This window comes from Accipiter gentilis, chromosome 20, assembly GCF_929443795.1.
Source record: "Accipiter gentilis chromosome 20, bAccGen1.1, whole genome shotgun sequence".
NCBI classification, from domain to species: domain Eukaryota; kingdom Metazoa; phylum Chordata; class Aves; order Accipitriformes; family Accipitridae; genus Astur; species Astur gentilis.
Window position 1 is genome coordinate 11,234,151 of NC_064899.1, and position 21,308 is coordinate 11,255,458.

Genomic DNA, 21,308 nt, shown 5'->3' on the forward strand with positions numbered 1-21,308 from the left:
AGTGCATTTCCCACTTCCAGCTGGGACTAGAAGTGAAGATGCCAAAATACGAAGACAAAAGCTGCTGTTACGCTCAGCTGGAAGAGAAAGTACTAGAAAACTCTCCAAAAAAAAAAAAAAGGCATAGAGATTTCCAGACCGATTTTATACTCCCCAAGGGCACCATGATAGTTCAAAGAAACTTTGTAAAACTCATAACAGAAAGCAGAGGAAGAAAGGCAAGTTACTGGTGCACTGAAGTTGTCCTGTCTAACTTCCCTCAGCCTAATGTATAAAATCTTTCTTCTTCATCAAGACATTAGCAGTTCCTATCCAGATGATGCTGCAAAGTCCCCTAGATGCAGAAAGACCCAGGTCCACATGCCATGTAGCCCTCAGGCCTACCACAACAAGAGAAAGGACTTCTCTTATGGTCCTCTCTCCAAAGAAAAGGGGCTCAAACACCCCTGGGCAGAGTAGGTGTCACCCCTAGAAAACTCCACTGCTTTAAAAGAAGCGCTACCTAGTCTTGGAGCTCAACTAACTTAGAGAGTGGATGAGATGACTGGCTGTTGATAAGACAAAGCTTAAATGCATGAGCCATCTTCCTACACCTGCATCTCTCATTCCAAAAACACACAAACTTGGACTTAAAAAGGAAATTACTGAGTCAGGGGAATTAATGTCTTGCTTTCAGGTTAAAGCTGATAAGACAGAGGCAAAGCAGGGGAAAACTCCAAAGAAATGAAGACCTTGTAGGACAAGGTTATAAAACAAATAAGGAAAAGATAACATTAGGATTATTGGTGTTCCTAAAGAGTAGAAAGGGGAAGACACCTCGAGCTTGAAGCCCTTGAAGTGGACCTTCTGGTTAATGGCACTGAGGGGGGAAGCAAGAAGAGCACCTGTGAGCTTCTGCAACATGATTGACCTAGAATAACTGTTACTAACATACTGAAATGTACAACTGTACGAGAATTGCTCAGGAGAGCTGGAACATGTGGCAAGCTAGAAAGGGAAGCCATTCCTAGGCAGAATTGTTCCATGAGTGTTGAAAGGCAAATACATGCTATTCATGGCACTGACCACAACAAAACCCAAACCATGAAATGTCTCCTTAAATGTCTAGCTACTCTATGCAAACTGCGTGATAGACATTAACAGTTTCCAGGATCCAACTCTGACAAAAGCCTCTGTTAAATGAATTCAGTTCTTCGTGCTGTTGTTGGGTAAGTAAGCAAAAGCATCCCAACTGAGATTAAGGTTTAAGATATTGGTATTTTGCATAGTGTGAGACTACAGCCAGAATACTGTCCTGTTCAGATGTCCATGCTACAGGGGGGATGACAATAAATTGACAAAGGTTATAAGAAGAGCTGCTTGGATGTTTAAATGCACTGAAATACATGCCCTGTGGTGACACTTCTTGGCCTAATGACATGGAGGTATGATTTGATCAAAGGCAGGGCTGCACTACCTGAGGACTCTTTATAAATGTCTCTTCATTATCTCAACTTAGCAAACAAAAGCATAAGAAAAGCCAAAGTCTTACAGTCAGAACTAGACAAAATTCAAGCCAGCCATAAGGCAGACATTTTTAACAGTGAGGATAATTAACCACTGGAGTGCTAGAAGTATTACAGGGTAGAATCTTTATCACTGGAAATGTTTCAGTAAGGATGGGATGTCTTCAGGTGGGGTTTTTTGGTTGGGGGTTTTTTTTTGCAAGCTCAGGTGATAATTAAGTCAATTAGGAAAGTCATACGGCCTGCACGATTAATGAGGTCAGAAGAAATGGCTCACAAAAGTGTTTCTTCTGGCTGTGCCTTTTGCATCCTGAATGCAAGAAAAAAACTCCTCTTGCAAAACTCCACAGTGTAGAGCTGAATGCCATCTATAATACTGGGTTTGTCTTTCTTTCATCCATTGTTTTCCTTTCATCTGTTGAGCACGTCCCTAAACACTGCCAGTGGTTAGGCTTTATATGGTGCTTACTGGCACAACCCCACCATCTCCTAATTATCAGAGCTATAGAAAATATGAAGGAGACCAGTCCTTCCCACCAGCATATGGAAGCCTTGCACAGAAAAGTACTCATAACTACACGTTATTCTCATTTTAACTGTTATGCTGGGTTAAAGCAAAAAGAAATGCTCCAAATCCCTCTGCATTTTTGGACCTACAGTACCAATGGGTGTCTTTGGGGTCACAAACAGTTGCTTGGTCAGGGAGGAATTAACAGCTTGAACATTTATTGGACTATATGAGCCAGATAAAGCCATAGTCAGTCCTGGCAAGCAACCAGGTAGACACAGGGAGACTTACACATTCTACTATCAGAAAGAAAACCTTTTCTCTTTGGGGGCTTATTTAAACCTCTGAGAAGAGATTATCTTCTAACATATCACTAGTTAGCTGAAATTGCAAATGATGAAGCAATGAAGATAATTTGAAGATCAAACTGCAAGAACAGCAATTTGAACATCTCTTATTTGGGAGGTGAGTTTCCCAGGCAGGCAGGGAAGCTAAGCTCCTTCTTATGGTTGTGGCCTTTGTGACTTTCAGCATTGATGAATGGGAGACTATTGAACTAAATAGTTTTGCATCCCTGCTTATATGACAGAATTATAGCATACTCTCCAGTAACAGAAAAAAATCTTCATAAAGGCTAATAAAAAATTGGCATCTGTACTTGAAATGTTTAAATTTATACCAAGATCATGCCAAAACACTACAAACTAAAAATCCTAAAACAAATGAGGTAATAGCTTAGAAAACATGGTAGTAAATGGGTAGACTATGTTTTATTTTGCCTTAACTAAAAATTATAGAGAGCATAGAGAGGCAGTTAGATAAACTCACAGTACACAGACTAAAACAAAAACCTATGGTCAGCTTTGGTTAATTCCTTCATGGGTTTTCATATAAAAAAGCCTGGAAAGAATACCTGGGAGCCTGACTGCATTTCACAGGAATAGACCTAACTGTGAGAAAAATGGTAAGTCCCAAAGCAGCAATGGATTTCCAGTTGAGTTTAAATAAAACTCTAACTAAATAACCCACAGGCTCTCGAATAAGCTTAATGAGGCCAAAAGAGCAGTATCTCACCTCTGACCGAGCAAGAGGTAACAATATCTGTTACCCAGGCTAAGGAAAAGATCCTGCTGACTCTGCAAGTTGGAAGCCCATTCCATTGATAAATTATGACATGATCATTCTTGCCAGAGCCTTAGTCGTCAGTTGGAAGAAGTTATGACTCAAATTATTCACGTAAATCAGGTCAGATTCATTACATGTCAGCTTTGGACAGACCACCCCAGGCCATTCATTGATACAAACACAATTTCACAGCACTCACAAGAGCCTTTGGGAGCCTTTTTGCTAGATTCTTTCCTTAGATTTGGCTGGGATGTTCCCATCATTTCTTAATAGTGTACAGTTTGGTGGCCACTGTTGATTAGAGTGGATTAAGCTGCTTTGCAGTCCTCCTGCCCGTGTGCTTACTTGCCTTGTTATGAACGCGGGATTGCTTTATCCCCACTGCTACTGAGTCAGCACTAGTACCACTAAAATGAGCAGCTGTGGGGCTTGGAGAGTGCAACGTAGAGTTAAAACTGACCATATAAAATGACAGCAGCAACAGACTGCTTGTTTGGACCCGGCATAGACTCAACTCTTGAGCTCGCAAAGCTCGGTGTCCAAACTGTTGAATAGTTTGGGTTCTTGCCTGGATATCGGATTAAAAAGAACAAGCCTTTGGTGGGATTTCCAATAGCTATTCTGACTGCCAGGTGAATTTATATATCTAGGAATTACAGTTTCTGGAAATTTAAAACAAATGCCTCAGTTATCATACCAATCACAGATAAATGAGCTCTAGCTCCATAAAATTTCATAAAATCCTACTTCAGTGAAACTGTTGCCCAGACAGATCACATGTTCAGGCAAGTCCATTACAGTGCTCCACAAACCAAGGCAGCCTTTTCTGTTGTAGTGTGGTAATGTTTTCATATCTGTTTTCCAAAGTGATTTTGCTGTCTGTGTGGATATTTGTCTCTCTAAGACCTTGTCCTCACCGTGACTTTTGAACTCATTGGCCAAATTTAGACAAGCTTGACAAAAGGACAGAGGCTGGAAAAGTCTTAAATTGCTGTCAGCTTGATAAAAAGAGAGGACAGCATAAGGAGATCCTACTACTGGAAGGATCACTGAGATGCTGTGACCTAACCATAAGATACAGTTCTCCAACCTCAAATCACTCACTCCTAGGAAAGAAGGATTTCTTCCAGTGCTCATGGACCATCTTCCAGAACAGGGAAATGGCCATATGCCTTTTTTAAAGAGACCATAACTACCAGTTGAGAAACAGCAGTTAAGATTCCTGGATCTGAGGTAGCATTATGATGCCTCTGTAACTATTTCAAAACACAGTCTTCTGAATTACTCTTAAAAAAAAAAAAAAAATCCTAGAAGGTGTTTATAAAGCTTTGGGATTTTTTTGATACCAAACATTATGGCTAGCGTTGGGCCCCTACACTGCTCACTGCATAGCAAGGACTTGGTCCACCCAAGTCCCTCCCCTTGGCATTAGGGGAGCTTCAGGCATGGCTTCAGCACAGGATGGAGATACTTACTCTAGCTTCCACCCAACTAGTACTAATACCAGACATAATAAGTCTGACACAATAACATGGAGGTCAGTGTAGGGTATTCATCCACACCGAATTGACTCCAACCCGAACTAGTCCTTTTGTGATAGTGTATCAGAAGTAGTCAGTGCAACAGTACAAGTGGACTAGAAGTCCTGAATAAAGTCTGAGTATAGATCCACATACTTTCATCCTCTCTAACTCTCATCCATTCTCTCCAATCCCAGTCCTCCTTGCAGGGCTTGGTGATACCGAGATGCGCGACTGCAGCACATGCGTCCCCACATGGACCAGCCTGCATATGATGACCTAGGAAAACACAACCGGATAGACTGCAGCAAAGTACACTTTCTACCTGCTCTGGGTTCTGGATACTCAGTTCAGCTCAGGTGGCGACACTCTATATTAAACATACCTGCAAACACTCCAAATCTGCACACTTGCAGCAGCGTTGCAGAAACACCAGCGGTGCCTTCCAACCTCTAGTGGCACGGCCAGACTACCCACTGCATCTTCCCACCTCCACCACCAGTGCCTTTTCCCTCTCCCTTTCAACTGCTTGCTGTTTCTGCATTTGAAACCGCTGGGAACAGTGAGAACCATTTCTCATTTCTGATGCATAACATTTTGGTACCCAGAATTTGCTTGGTATGAAGTACTTGAACACATAATGTAGGGGAAAAGCACACAAACAGAAAGGAAATTGCTTCCTGGCTGAAAGTCCAGCAGTTTGTGAATCACTACAAACTGACAGACACGTAGAGAAGTAGCACGGTTTGCACAGTACAATTTATCTGGAAGCAGTTTTTCTTATTATAGAAGTGCTCACAAACTTGTATCACACCTATGCAATTTCCTTCAAATTTTTTCTTTTCCCCTGTTTTTATCCATAATACTGCAGTTTATGGAAAAGTTTGTTTTAAATACGTGCAGTGCGAAAAAAAGAGGAAGGATCCCGTAACAGGAAGAGCTTTGAGAGTGCTCTACCTACACCTTTAACTTGAGGTGAAGTCCCCCCAAAATCAAAATGCCCTGTAAACTTAAAACCTGTTCTTCTGTGCACCCACCCTTCAGGTACTTATACACATTGATAAGACCCGCCCCGAGCCTGCTCTTTTCCAGGCTGAGCAGTCTTAGGTCTCTCAGCCTTTCCTGGTAGGAGAGATGCTCCAGTCCCTTCAACATCTTTGTGGCCCTTTGTTGGACTCTCTCCAATATGTCCATGCCTCTCTTGTACTGGGGAGCCCAGAACTGGACACAGCACTCCAGGTGCGGCCTCACAAGCACTGAATGAAGGGGAAGGATCACACCCCTCCACCTGCTGGCAATACTTTACCAAATGCAGCCCAAGATACCATTAACCTTCTTTGCTGCAAGGGCACACTGCTGGAACATGTTCAACTTGGCATTCACCAGGATCTCCAGGTCTTTTTCTGCAGAGCTGCTCTCCAGCCAGGTGGCCCCCAGCATATGTGCATGGTGTTGTTTCTCCCCAGCTGTAGGATTTTGTACTTGCCCTTGTTAAACTTCATGAGGTTCCTGAGAAATGGGCTGACAGCCCACTTCTCCAGCCTGTCAAGGTCCCTCTCGATGGCAGCACAACCCTCTGGCCTATCAGCCACCCCTCCCAACTTTGTGTCATTAGCAGACTTGCTGAGGGTAGGCTCTGCCCATCATCGAGATCATTAATGAAGAAGTTAAACAGGACTGGACCCAGTATTGACCCCTGGTGTACACCTCTAGTTACCAGCCTCCAGCTAGACTTTGTTCCCTTGATCACCACCCTCCGAGCCAATCAATCCACCTCGCTGCTCACCAAGCCTGTACGGTGACAGCTTCTCAATGAGGATCTTACGGGACACATTGTCAAAGGCCTTACTGAAGTCCAAGTAGAAAATAACCACTGCTGGCCCCTCATCTACCAGGCCAGTCATTAATTCCACTCATACATATCAATATCAGAAAAATATGTTGGTACACTCGAACTTTGTTTCAATTCATAAGTGGAGATGAAAAAAGCAAAGCAAACCAGTACACAGGTAGTCTCCCATGAGCATATTAAGGGGGCAGAGCCCTGATGTGCAAAAATGGGATTGGTGATAACTGATGCAAGCAGTAGTCTTTCAAACTACAATAAAAACTGTAAATAAAGTATGGTGACTATATTTACAAAGCAAGCCTGGGTTTGGGTTGGGTTTTTCTTAGATTTGAGAGCATCTATACAATATCAGGAGGAATTCACGGATACAAAGCAGTGAGATGGATTTGCTCCTCATCACTGAGTCTGTTCCAGAGAAAGCACATATTTCTGAAAATGGATTGTGGTAAGTGTCCTGGTTTCGGCTGGGACACAGGTAATTTTCTTTCTAGTATGTGGTATAGTGTTATGTCTTGGATTCAGTACGAGATTTCTGTGATTAGAAAACCAATAACGCAAAACTGTCTTGCAGTCCGAGAAGAGCTTCTAGTTGGCCACAACAATACATCACGGGCGTGGATGGCTAGCAATGTATCTACCACCTACACAGTAGCAGGGGACAAAGCACTGAGGAGGAAAGAAAAAGGTTGTTTGTCTACTTCTCAACTTTCTAGTCATCCAAACATCCCACTAGAAAACATCCCATTTGTGGTTTTCAGCTTTTGCCTGCTCCACACCATGTCTTTGATCCCACATCTTGGGTAACTCAGTGTTTGAAGGTGAAGTCTAGAAACTCAATGAGTTTCTCCTGATTAAAAGACAATGAGGATCTGACTTCAAAGCTCCATGCAAACAAAATAAACAGCGTCACTGTGCGAGGCAACCGCCACCATGCTGGGCTTATGATTCTGGCGCCTACTTTCAATATTAAGGAGGAGGAAACAGGATGACAGAGGCCATTCTGTACATACCAGACAGACACATCGAGCCTTTTGTTAACATTCAGAAGAGTTTCTCTATGGTCTCAGAAGAAAGAACAAACAAGCATAGTATTATTTCCGTTGCAACTGCATCAGTTGCTGATGATGACAGTGATACAGGGAAAAAAAGAGTGACCTTACCTCCTCTGCCTTCTGCTCATGAGCAGTATAAAGGCCTAGAAAGACAGAGGAAAATATAACATGAGAAATCACATCACTGTAGTCAGATCCAAAGAAAACAAAGTGTCATCTTAGTATATGTCCCATTAGGCAAACTTTCATTAAATAATATTCATATGCATTGTATCTGAATTCTAGCATGTTAAAATATATCAGCAAATATGAGTACATTTATTATTCCAATTAGTTTCTGTGCCTCCCCTGGAAGATACTAATTTGAGATCTAATAACAAAAATGGGATAAACAATTCTTTTGTTGAGAGGATGATGAACCAAACTGCTACAAAGTTGATTAAAATAAGCAGAAATCACTGCTTTCTAGTCTGGCATTTTGGGTAATTCTGTGGGACACTGAACACCCAGCTTTCAATCATTTTAGCCCCAAGCAGGAGACATGAGAGAGAAAATCCCCAGCAGGAGGTAATGTAATGTGACCTCACTGGGGCTTTCCTACAGAGATAATAACACAAGTTTTTGATCATGACATGGCACCCTGCAAGTATACTAGTTAGCTAGGACCTGCTAAAAATTTTATGTGTGTGATTGTGGCTTTTTTTGCTACAGAAGTGCTAATACTATATGGAGTTGTTATTGCAACATTAGTGGGAGAATTGTACAATATTTACTTGATCCCTATAATATAAAAACTAGGCACACACCAAAAAAAAAAAAAGAAAAGGAAAAAAAAAAAAAAAAACAACAAAAAAAAACCCCCACCCTGAATCCTGGAGGTGCTTTTAAAGGAAGAAATAACAGTTTAGCACCCAAATGCCAGTAAAAAGCAAGAGAAGTTTGGCACCCAAGTCTGACTAGGCTAAATGTTTATTGTGCAGTTACATGCTCTTTTAATTGCAGAGGAACAGGAAGAGTCACGGATGAGCCTGAATCACAAATTAAACACCACAAGACTAATTTTCTCCATCTAGAGCTTTTGTTTTACTGTAAACAAACATCTTTTAGCCTGCTCTGTCTATTTTGAGAGGAAGACTGTACGGTGAGAAGTGCTGGTTTAATAGTGTGCTGTTCCTAAGATACTCATACCTCTGGGAGCAATGCTGCAAAATATACACCATATTCTTCAACTCTGACACGGAGGGATTGCCAGAGAGCTCCGAACAGAGCGGTCGGGTCAGCGCAGTTACCCGCTCTGCCTCTCACCTCGCGCCGCAGTCCTACCCTCCCCGGTGGGCCACGGCAACTGTTTATCTGACTGCTCTGTAAACCAGATCACTCGAATGATTGGGGTTAAACATAACCCTGAAAAGTAACGGCAAAATAACTTCAGTGACCTAGCTCACTGGTTCAGCTGTCACCGAGCTGTGTCAGCACAGCTGGGGGAGTTGGGAGAGTGAACTGCAATGCAGTCTTCAGCACTTCCCAAGCATCCTCCCCAAACGTAACATGCAATTACACCCTCCTCAGCCTCGGCAGCCCTAGAAGCTGTACGCCTTTTACCAAGAATCCCACATATAATAAGGCTGTGTTTGGGCAATAGAGTGCATTTGGCTTTAGAGTTCATCGGAGCTCTTGGATGAAGAGAGTCGATCAGGTATTAACCCACCCTGCCAGTTGTGACCGGTGAATTTTTACCAGCTGGCTGCCTCAGCAGTTGTCTGTTGCCCTATAGCCGACACGCAGCCGCCGTACCAACACACCGCCCGTCACTCCGGATCTATGCTCTAGTTCGACAACGACAACAACAAAGCAACCGCGAGCCTGTTCTTGATCCAGGCCAGATGCCCGCGGGGCGGCGATCCAGCCGCACAGGTCCGCTGCTCGGGGCTGCGGTTGCAGGCTGGGCATCGCCGGCGCGAAGGCAGCCCCGCTCCCCTCCTCTGCCTCACCCCCGGCTTGCCCAACCCGGTGCCAGCAGCGGCCGCGGCGGCAGGACGGGCACACGCGAGGAAGCCGGCGGCCGTCGCTCGACATCACGTCAGCTCGGCCGCGGGAGCTCTCAGTACTGCTACGGTAATAGATACCTTGTCGTGCAAGTTTGGGAAATGGGTTTCGTCCAGCTCTAAAGGAGTTTTCCTTTAGAATTTTGCCCGCCATGTCACGGAGTGAAAGCAGTGACGGGTTGCTTTCCAACGGGCAGCTGATGCAACCGGCAAAGGCCAACTGGAAAGTCTTCTCGAGGAGGGAGAGCTGATGTACTCTGCCACTCCAAAAGCCGTCCCGGGGGGGGGGGAACTTCTCCATAAAAGGTAACACCGCAGCTAGGAGATTTTGCAGGGAGATGTTGTGGCAGCTTCTGTGGCAATCGGTTCCCAGCTTCAGACCGGTCCTGGTCACTGCCAGCATGGTCCCAATTCAGATGACTGGTTCAGGAGTAAGAGGACAAACCCCCTCCATAGCTCTTAGTTCATTTTGTGACACGAACCGCACTTCGGGGAGATTACTTTGCACTTTCAGAAGCAACCACTGAATACAGCAGCAGTATTCACCTCCTTAACTGATGTGGAGCCTTTGTACATGTCACTTTTCATTTCAAGATATTGGATCCCTGAATAGAGCTCACTTGCCTTTTCACTATAATATTCCCGATCCTTTCTTTTTTCTGTTGACTATGCCTCTACTCCTTGCAGATTTCAAAGAGGAGAAATGCCTACCAGTTTTAAACTTGTGAAGTACCCAAGAAAAGAGATGGAAGTATCTTGTAAAACTCAAACCAAGCTAGCATAAGCTAGTGAGTGCAAAGGGAGAAAAAAAAATATATTGGAGATAAAAATGCAAAGAAAGGTAAGGAAGGATCCTGTGTGTGTTCTCACCTTCTTATGCACGTAAGAGATTCACTGCAGCCTTTAATTGCTGGTGGGGGTGCAGAAAATAGAAGAGTTGAAGAAGAGTGCCAGGGAAAAAATAATGGAAACCTGACCAGTGACAGGAGCTGATTACTGTTGGCAGACCGTATAGGTTTCAAATTCATGCTGTGACTTAGGAAATACGTCCTGGCTGGGATGCATTTTTCTGGAATATCCCTAAGGAATATCTATCAGTGACTCATCTAAGCAGCCACTGGATATCATTACCGCTCTACCAAAAATGTAGATAAAATAACAATCTGGAAGAAATAAAAGAAACAAGTGCCCCAGATTTTCTCTCAGACTGTAGCAGAAAGATCACAAGGGTGGGTAAAGAAAGGAGGGGGGAAGGAAGAGAGGGCTGAACTTTTCATCTGCATGTCCTCAGTTTGCCTTTAAGCTGTGCACATCTAGTTTACTCTTGTCAGAAGCTACTACCACTGTACTTTGTAGCTCTTAAAGAAAGAGATAATTGCCTTTTTTCCAGTCACATGCTTACTAATACAGAATTATTTTTTTTTCCCCAGCCCTACACAGTAGGACCTCCATCATTCAAAACAGCATAAGCTTTGCTAGAGATGTTAATGCACTATCCAAACCAAACACAATGCACAGGCTCTGACAAGTTCACATTTTGAAGTCGCTTTTGAACTCAGAATTTCCCTTTTTTTTTTGTCAGATAAACAGTGGCCAATTATAAATTATGGCTCTTTCCTAAGGCCGCACCCCAACAGCTCCTAGGGGTTATGTTCCTATCGGGTGTGTGTTATAATAGGCTGGTTTTATGTCTCCAAATAGTTGTTGGGTATTTTCCCTACTGTGGTGTTTAGCTAATTCATAACTAATCATATGGGAGAAAATAGAAGAGGGAATTAATTCTAGCAAGAAAGAGCCTTATAAACTACTTTTGGTTGGGTTTTTTTGTTGGTTTTTTTTGAGTCAAAGACATGCCAAGAAAGCTATTTTTATCCATAGCATCAGATACTCAGCTGGACCTTTAACAACAGTTCACTAATTTACATCAGATGCCCCATAGGGTCTATTTGATTTGCAAGTTTAAGTAGAAGATTGTTATTGAAATCACTGTTCTTATATATAAATATATAGCTGATCCAAAGAGAATGTAAATATCTGCTATAAACCAAATCCAGCCTAGGTTCTCTGAACCTTGTAGGAATTAATTGCAAGAATTACACTTTGGAGCTTTTAAAGTAAGAGATAATTGCCTCTTTTTCTGTCATGGGCTTACTAATACAGAACTTCAGTTTTTCCTAGTCCTCCACAGTGGGACCTCCATAAGTCAAAGTAATGTAAACTGTGTGAGAGATGCTAATGTTAAGCACTACAAAAATATTCAAATGGGACATACAGTATTTCAAGTGTGAAGCAAAGCCTGTGGGTTCAGGAAATATTTCTTCACTCAATTCAAGGAGTACATGTAAACAGGATTTTTTAACTCTTCCCAGTCCGCAGGGGGCTTACTGTAGTGCTAACCTCATAGCACCTCGAGCCCTGATTGAACAAAGATGTAAGAAAGACAGTCATTCCACGCTCGGGGGGACTACTCAGGTGCCCAAAGTTCAGCCTGTTTTTAATTAACTTGCAGAGCTACAACCTAGGTCAATAAACTAACATTTCCAACAGGATTCCCAAAGCAGCTACTGTCTTCCCCTGTTTTACCATGGGTGCTTGCTAGTCTACTTATTTTCATTCAACTACAAGATGGTCTTTTCTTACAAAAGCCCACTTCCATCTCTCTAATTCCTGCTAAAATGTTTCCCACCCTGCTAGAAGGCCCCTTGAATAAGAGATTAGAAAGAGGATCAAGTAGAGGATGTTTAGTTCTCTCCTTTTCAGTATAGTACCTATTAACGGGAACTAGGTATATCCCACAGCGTTGCAGTTCCTAAAATAGCTACAGGAAGAGGCGACAGTGAAATGCAGAAGCCAGTGTGTTAATTCTCTTGTGAATTACTATCAGAGTTTGCTACTAATTGAGAAAGTAAATAAAAAAGGTCCTGACAATATGCTCTTTTCTAGTGGGGGCTATTCTCATTAAACTAAAAAGAAAAGGTTGCTGCTTCTCTTTCTGACTGGAAATCCTTTCCAGCAGAGAGAATGTTTCTCTTCATTTAATGAAAAAAGACCCCAAATTATATTAATACCAGGCTGAGTAGCCAGCTGCATTATGAAGTTTCATTTAATTCCTTTGCACTTCACGGCAACCTGAAGCGAGCTGCCACATCCTTAGGGACTACTCCTAACGTCACCCATAGATGTAGTTGTGCAACTCTGTATGAAGGGAGTCATAAAAAATTCTGCCAAGACTTTGGCTCCTGGTTTCTACAAGTCCCCTGAAAGGTCCAGGGCTTAGGGGATAGAGGATGCAGGATGACTGGGCAACCATGAAAGTAACCCTGAAGGATTAGGATAAGGACTTACAAGCAACCAGCATGGCAGTAGATGAGCTGGAAATTTAAAAAATGCTGTAGCCTCCTAGGAAAAGTATATGTATTTACAAACACTGCTCAGGCATTCCTACCCTTTCAGCTGCAATCACACCTTCATTTGAAATTTAGACATCCACTTAAATTCAAAATACCCCTGCCTTCTTAAGATGCACACTTAGCTTACTGTCACTCTCCTACAGTAACACAACTTTTACATCCACAAGAGGTAGGGACAAGAAAGTTATTAAAATGTCCTGGTCACTGGACTCCAAAAACTGGGATCACAAAGAGGTCTCTAATGACTAGTCCATCGGCAACTTTAAAGCTAGGCACAAGGAGCTGCAGTTTCCACTCTTCAGACGAAGGCTTTTGTGAGGAAGCAGATGAGAGGAATTCCAAAAAGAAGAAGGAAGGAAAAAAACACGACATATTGTGGGGAAGAAAAAAATAGCCCACATGAAATTTCATCAAGAACTTTGCTAGACCCCTGCCTTCAGCCAAACATCAGGAACATCGAGTTATATTGCTTAGATAAAGCGAGTGGCATACTGTCAACGCACGAAGCTGTGGTGTAAAGGGTGTTTATTTCCTCTGGGATGACAATACCAGTTGGCAAGCAGAAAGGCACTAGCAGATTTGCCGATTAGCTCAAGTAAATGCTAATACAAAACTCTAGCTCGCTTTGCAAATTCTGTATATAACTAGAGAAATATCTTTCACAAATGTCCTGGGGACTTTTCATCATTTTTATTACTATGCTGCTATATAATTTCTCCTGAAAAGGGAATGTGTCTTTTAATGTGTAATGTGACACTACATTTTTTTCCAATGCCATAGTCATTTAAGAAGTTTCCCCCAACCACCACTCTCCTGCGCATACACAGAGACGCAGTAGTTCACCATTCCCTCAGATCTACCACTACAACAGGTGACTTAAATTATCTAAGTTACAAAACTAACTTTGGCAACAGTCATTTTCAACCACGTTGATTTCTGTGACCAGGTTACAGCACATCCCACAGATGGTTTTGATGACAAAACTCTGGAGAGAGGTGAGCTGGGGCAGAGGCAGGAGTGACTAGCCCACGGGTAGAGGAGGGGAAAACGACTTACACTGCTTTGTTAAGAAAAATGCAATGTACATTTGCAACCTTAGTGTAAGGTGTGTGTTGCAGAATTCAACCCTGGTGTAACCCCATAGATCACTGCAACCACGCAAGGAATATACTTGGCACTATGTGAAACAAAATGTGGAGGAGATGGGGGAAAGCAAAGCACCACTTTTTAGTAAATCACTAAAAAATGATCTACTATTCCTTGTGTAGATGACCTAACCTAACACACAGACAGGTATGTGCATCAACAGTGTTATCAGGAAAGATGAAGATTTGGACTAAGTCATAATCCTGAGAAGGAGGAACTGATCAGCAGGGGGGAAGGAGTGACCTGTGGTTCTCAGCAATACTTATCTGGGAAATGAGAAAAATACGCCTGGATTGAAACCTTGGGTAGGAACCAGACGTGGCAGGCAGTGTGAATAAGAGGATAAGACACTGGTGTGAGCTAGAGTGGAGTAGGAATCAGGTCTGGATTTTATCCCCAGATCTAAACCGACCTGCTGCGTGAAGCTTAACTCACTTCACCTCTTCATTTTCCTTTTCAGCATTTGCCTTTCAGCTCTATTTAGGTGACAAACCCTCTGGGCCAGAAAGTCTGCGAGTGGATGTGTGCGTGTGTGTACTGCTGAAAAATACACTGTGATTTTGATGTATTAATTATTTGCATGACTTTTTCAGTGCTTTTTCTCCCATTGTACTAGGTGCAGTGCAAGCAGAGGCAGAAAAGACAGTCAATTCTCCAGAGGTTATTAAAATATAAAGTATGTTCATGTCAGACTCACAAGCAAGTTATTACTGCACAGCGAGTAGCCTACATCAGCTGAAGCGCAGTAACCGTTCATATAGGCACTCTTAGCCGGGAACGAATGGAAGATAATTCTTTTTAGACCAGTCCACAGTGAAAAGGGATTGACAAAGTCAAATTACATGGTGTTCTCTGCCATGTGAGAGTACACACAGACAGTTACTGTGGCTTAGGCAGTGAGAAGTAACTGGTTAAACCATGGTAACTTACACAGAAAGTCTGAGCCCTAAGAGAAGAGAGAATCGATGGATACAAACAGACAGCAGACTGGTAAGAATGTTAGATTCACACAAATAAGTAATAGGTTTCATGGCCAAAGCGGGGCCTTTTGATAGCAGATGCAACCCTGTAGAAGAGCTCTGTGGTTTTCACAATAAATTAAAGGGAGTTTTTTTCAGAAAAATGAAGCATTTCATGAAAAATACTTACATGCATTTTGTAAAATATTCCCAAAGCACCCAAAACTTTGACAGCACTGGTAAGATGGCATCGCTTTCCAGTTTTACTGCAATAACATCACATGTGGAAAGGAGTAATATCTACAGATTCTGGCTAGTGTCCATGACTAACAACTCCTGCAACAGCAGCATCAGACGATCACTGATAACATTTCTTATCGGTTACAGGGAAGCTATCAAGATTCTGACTGTAGCCAAATGACTTACAGTGAAATTTGGTCATGAACTTGATTTTATTGTATAGTGATTATTCAGCTAGAGGGATAGAATTTGATTTTCCATTTGCTGCTATCCCATGCATGCAGATGTGTGTTGGCTCCTCACTTACCCTAATGACGCAAGCTTTTGGTTTTAAAGACCATACCGGTTATGATGTATTTGATCTCTATGGTGTTTTGAATGGAAGATGCCTCTGTCCTTTCAGGCCTCTTCTATGGCAAGTAGAAGCCCTAACTGCTTGGGGGAGTGCTGATTAAAGCAATTATAACTTCACGTACCTGTTGAGGCAATGAAATTCCCGAGGCATTAGCTGCTATTTACAAGTCTTATTTGTTATGCTGACATTTTTATGCTTCTGTCAGGAATGATCAATCAGACACATTGGTAACGCAGAGGTGGAGCACTCCCTTACTGTCGTTCTTAACAGCAGAGTTTCCTTGTAGTTTGCAATGAGTGAGGGGTGAACCCTGAAACGCAAAGATTCAGTTCAGCTGAACGTACCTAAACGAGATGCATGTGAAACTTACCTACCACCCTTTAGCATGTTACTTTCACAACACAATTCTGAAATTACTGACTCCAGAAGCAACATAACAACAGCTGTTCTTGTGATATTTTAATACCACTGGAATTAGGAGAGGTAAGAAATTCAGAGGTGTATGACAGTTTTGAAAATATCTGTTTCAGTATGAGTTTAATTCAAAAGGAGATTGCTTTTGCCATCCCTAGGCAAAAAACACATGGACTAGACACCAGAGGAAAAACTGGGAGAGGGCCACGATGGTCAGGATTATTCAAGTCGGAAGTAATAGCTATTTCTTAACGAAAAATGGTGCTATTTGGAACAGTTCAGATGGACACAGAGAAAACTGAATTTCCAGAACACTTTTTAAAACAAATTCTCATCTTTAACTAGGACAAGAAGACAGAAGTTCCAGTTTGAGAAGAGGAGCTACACTATTAATGAATAAATACAATTATTTCAAGGATAAACCAAAAATGTTACTACTGTTGTCTAATTACCTTCATTTCCTGACTTTTACCGCTGAAATGGGGAAAGACAGACTCTCAGGAAGCCATGAAACTGCAAGAATTTGCAGTTCCAGCTTCCCTACTTGGGAGGCAGTTGAGAGGTTCAGAGAGCAAGCTAAGAAAACGCAGACAGGTTTCATAACATTCCCAAAAAATCAGCACGCTGTGAGGCAAATTTTGTTTCTTTGTTCTTTTGTACCTCACAATGGGAATCTCTTTCACCTTACAATATCTATGGAATAGGCAGAAATGGAATAGTTCCTCACGTGGCTTATGAAACAACCAGTCAAGCCATCACCTGCTTTTCTGCATCGCTTCTAAAAGGGGCTAAAACATCTGACTAACTCAAATTAGAACAAGGCATTCATATTTGCTGGCATAACCTCTTTCTCCAGTTTTGAGGGCCTCAAAAAAGTCAAGAACAAAACTACTCAGAGAAGGGGAACAAATATGCAATGCAGGGTTGCATGCAGTCACTGCCATCCATCTGGCAAACTATCGCTCCTCCAGTCACCCAGCAGCCCGGGGGTATGGGCAGGAGAAGATGGGAAAGTGGTTGGAGCTAACCTGTTTCTTTTGTATTTGCAACAGATTAGGAAAACGCAAGGGGTCAGTTTCAGTGCTGTGAGAAGCATGTCTCACTTGAGGAACGGTAAACTGCGACATGTTATCTCAGCCCCTTACAATTGCCTGGCTAAACCTTGATCACTGCACATAGATCTACAGGACTGCATTTAGAGACTTAGAAGACATGGCTTTCAAGATTGGGAAAGCAAAAATTAAAAAAAAAAAATTAATTCTATTAGCAAGAATAAATGAAAAATATGGTTAAAAATATCCAGGAGCTCATTATTTTCTTGATACTTAATATAAAAATGATACTGAAATTAAAAGGCTATCAATACAAAGCAAAAAAAGAAACAAAGACACGTTTATGCTGTATGCAGTTCACCTGTGGAATTCATTATCACAGAAGGTCAGAAGTGTTAAACTGTGGATTTTTAAAGATCTGGATAATGACCATGCATAGCATCTGTAATGATGTGACACCAAGTTAATAATTTATTCTACCTCAAAAATTTTGGCATCATCTGACTGCCTACCAGCTTCAATGTAAAGTTTTTTCCCTTCTGCCGCGGCGATGCAAAACTGTAGTCATACTCTATTTTGGAATGTTTTCTGCATCTGTGTGCACCCCCCCCCCCCCAAAAAAAAAAAAAAAAAGGGCAGAAAAGCGTGAAGAGAAATTCTCTTAGACTGAGGTTTCCTCTTTATAAATTCAGAACAAAGTCTCTCCACTTTTTTGGAAAATAAGCAGGGCTAGGAAAACTCTGAAGTGCCTGATTGATGTAATGAGTTACAAAGTGAGACCTTCAGATTGTTTCATAGACACTGCAGCTTGTAGTGAACCGTAGGTGCCTTTTAACCAGCTTCAGGATTTTTCTTCTTAGTCCTTAAATAGCCATCTTCCATTGTTTGGAAACGGTATTTCTCCTGAATAGCTTAGAGCAAACCATCACATATTCCTACCTCATACTGTATTTTGGTTTTGCACTGGTGGCTGAGATTCTTGAACATTTTGGTCACAGTCTGCAGGGTTTGGGCATTCCACAGAGACCACAGAGGCAGAAGTTGCCACTTCGGATCTTTGTTCTGGCTAATTCAGCACTGTGTCTGTCCATGGGCAGGAATACTTGCTTCAGAGAAGAGCCACAGACAAGACAGGTGTGAGCATGTTTTATGTGGAGGACTCATCCTGATTTCCAAATATTAGATTAGTTTGAGGAAAAAAAAAAAAAGAGTTTTATCTCCTTTCCAGTCTTAGCTTAAAATTCTTACATTCTCTGCCCTATGACAGGGAAGTTAATTTCAACCAATGCTGATCTTGATTAATTTTCCCAATCCTAGCCGAGCCTTTCAGTCAGCTAATGTGTCAGGTACAGGACACTTCATGGGCTAATGACCTGATCTAGTCTGGGAATTCTAATATCATTATAGCTGTCAACAGAAAAGGGTTGAGGAGGAAGAGCACCATCTTGACAATGTCCCTCAAAAATTAATAAAAGTGTTCTTCACACAGATATGAACTTAAAATTGTCAACCACAAATTCATATAATTACTGAGAAGATAAAAATCTCATGCACATGCTCTGGAGAACACAACAGTTCTGGTACCAACTCTTCTTTTTTGACAAAAATATAGAAGTCCATCTTGGACATGCATAACCCTGACCTGTCCAAAAAAAATAATGCAAAGAAAAGAAAAAAAAAAAAAAGCAGCCTTATTAAAGCTAACCGGAATGAAGCACATCCACCAACGAATAGCACCCAAGGAGACCTCAGGGTCAGAGCGAGTGGTGAATCAGACATTGACAATGCAATATGGCAGGGGAAAAGAAAGCCTGCAAAGGCGGTCCGTCGTAAAGGAGAGAGAGACTGTGTCCAGAAGGCTCTGGAAGGAAGACTCTGCAAATACTCACTGAGCTCCTGACCTGCCATTGCCAAAAAAAAAAAAAAGAAAAAAGAAAAAAAAAAAAAAGAGGGAACTAGAGGAAGTTCAAAGAAGAGCAATCAGAATGATCCGCAGGCTGGAAAAACTCAACTGTGTAGAAAGTCTAAAATGGCTAGATAATGTCAGTGGTACCTAAGCGGCTTTTCTGGGTGATTTGCTTGAGTTCACAAACATATGGAAAGCAGAATCCAGCCTCTTTACACTGCTTTGGCTTTTGTAGGTATCGTAGAGAGTCCCTAAAAGCCCAGCGTTGTGCTGAAGGAGGACTCTGCCAATGCAGTGACTGTAGGGAATAGCTTGAAGGCTTCCTCAGGGAGCCCAGCACCAGTTTCAGGGATAACAGCCAAGCTGTGGAGATGGTGCTGCAGCACAGTAGAAATTACAGTACAAGCAGCAAGATTGTTACCTGAACTTCTGGTGCTCAGGGTATTTAAATTATACTAAAAGCCTTGAAACGGTCCAGAAGCCAGGAGGACACAAAGGTGGCTTAGAGCCAGCACAGCCCCATCCTTAAGACCTAGAGCAAGCAGAAACTGTGAGAGGTGGGTATAGGAGGAAGGGAAGGAAAGGGGGGGGGGGGGGGGAGGAAAAAAAAAAGATGAGTTGATTGACTAGCAGAGGAAAAAAAAGAAACATCATAAAGGTCAAAGCTAAGACTGTAGATGTGAGAGGCAAATGGCAGAAAGCTTCACTTCTTGCAACATTTGCCATGAATCTTAAGGGGACACCGTGCAGCTGAATCGGAGCGGACTCTTGTCAGGTAAATAATAAACTGGCGGGCAATTTCCATCTTGTCATTTAATATTTAGATTAAAAGACCTAAAGCCTTATTTCAGGCTAGACTTGGGTGCGGGGGAGGCTGTACAACACGCGTGGGTGCAGAGGGGCTCCACGAGTCCTACGGCAAGAGCCGAGATTTCAGTTCGTTCTGCATTAAAATTAGTCATAACCCCCGGGGGGGGGGGGGGGAGCCCTCTGGGAAGAGGTGGCCCGAGCAAAGGCAGCACCTGGAAAATCCTCCTCCGCTCCTTCCCATTCACACAGAAACCGCCGCATGTGATCACCACCCCCCCCCCCCCCCAAAGTGTCATCCCCATTAATAATTCACCGAAATTCTTGATTCATCAAGTCCAGGAAGTTCCCGGGAAGTGTGGGAAAAGACCAGTCGGGCATCTCTGGTGTCAACAGAAGGACTTAAAAACCGGCTCCGAGGGTGAAAGCCCGCACAGCACCAACACACAGTTCACAACAGAGGAGCGTGTCTCTCCCTCCTCTTCATCCCCCCCCCCCCCCCCCCCCCCCGCCCCCCGATTTTATTCTGCTTTTACTATCAGTACCAAACGATTAGGAAGAAGCTGGCAGCTCTCCACCTCCAGCACGGAGCGGCTCTCGGGGTTGGGGGGGTGGGGGGAAGGAAGGGGGGCTCCTTAGCACAGCCCTCCCCCCCTCCGCCCTCCCACCGCATTCACTTGCAAATCCCTGGCCGCCCGCAGGAGCCCGTTCCGCGCCCCGCTCCGCGCCCCGCTCCGCGCCTCTCCGCGCCCCCAGTGCGGCAGCTCCGGCAGCCGCAGCGCCGGCGCCAGGCTCTGTGTGTGTGTGTGTGTGTGTGTGCGAGTCTGCCAAGGAGGGAGGAGTTTGGCTTTTTTTTTTTTTTTTTTTTTTTAATCCCCTTTCCCTCCCCCCCCCCCCCCTTTTTTTTTTTTTTTTTTTTTATTAATCAGGAGCACTGAATGGAAACCAATCAGATAGAGAGCCCCCTCGGCTCGGGCTGCCTGTATGCTGGAGTTAAAAAGTGCTGCCGGCCGAGCGGGAGCCCCAGTGCGAGGCGGGGCGGCTGAAGCGGCGGGGACGGGGCCGGGGACGAGGACGGGGCCGGCGGCCGGGGAAGAGCCGCCGCGCCGGGCCGGGCTCGGCCCCGCCGTGCCTGCTTTGCCGGTAAGGAGACGCGGCTTTCCACTTCTTGAGGAGCAAGTTTCAACCGGCACCGCGCAGCTGCCTTCCTCCCTTTTTTTTTTTTTCTTTCTCATTCCTCCCCCCCCCCCCCTTTTTTTTTTTTTTTTTTTCATTTTTTTGCCCCCCTTTCATTTTTTTTCCGCGCTTATCAGGAATGCTAATTAAGGCGGGGGGTGTGGGGGGGGGGCGAACTACTTTATTTTTCAAAGTTGGCAGCTGTGTTGAGGAGGGCTCTGCACCCCACCGCCGCGCCG

The 21,308-nt window shown here is 43.3% G+C and overlaps 2 protein-coding genes across 3 annotated transcripts in view; one reads left to right on the top strand and one right to left on the bottom strand.

Annotated features, from left to right (window-relative positions):
• The window catches only part of DROSHA (drosha ribonuclease III), a 1,047,543-nt gene that overhangs the window by 823,337 nt on the left and 202,898 nt on the right, over nt 1-21,308 (bottom strand). The window lies entirely within an intron of this gene.
• The window catches only part of LOC126048570 (cadherin-6), a 102,430-nt gene continuing 102,103 nt past the window's right edge, over nt 20,982-21,308 (top strand). For both annotated transcript variants that reach the window (XM_049823746.1, XM_049823747.1), the window contains exon 1: nt 20,982-21,021. The gene's annotated coding sequence lies outside the window, so the exon portion shown is untranslated. The remainder of the gene's footprint in view (nt 21,022-21,308) is intronic.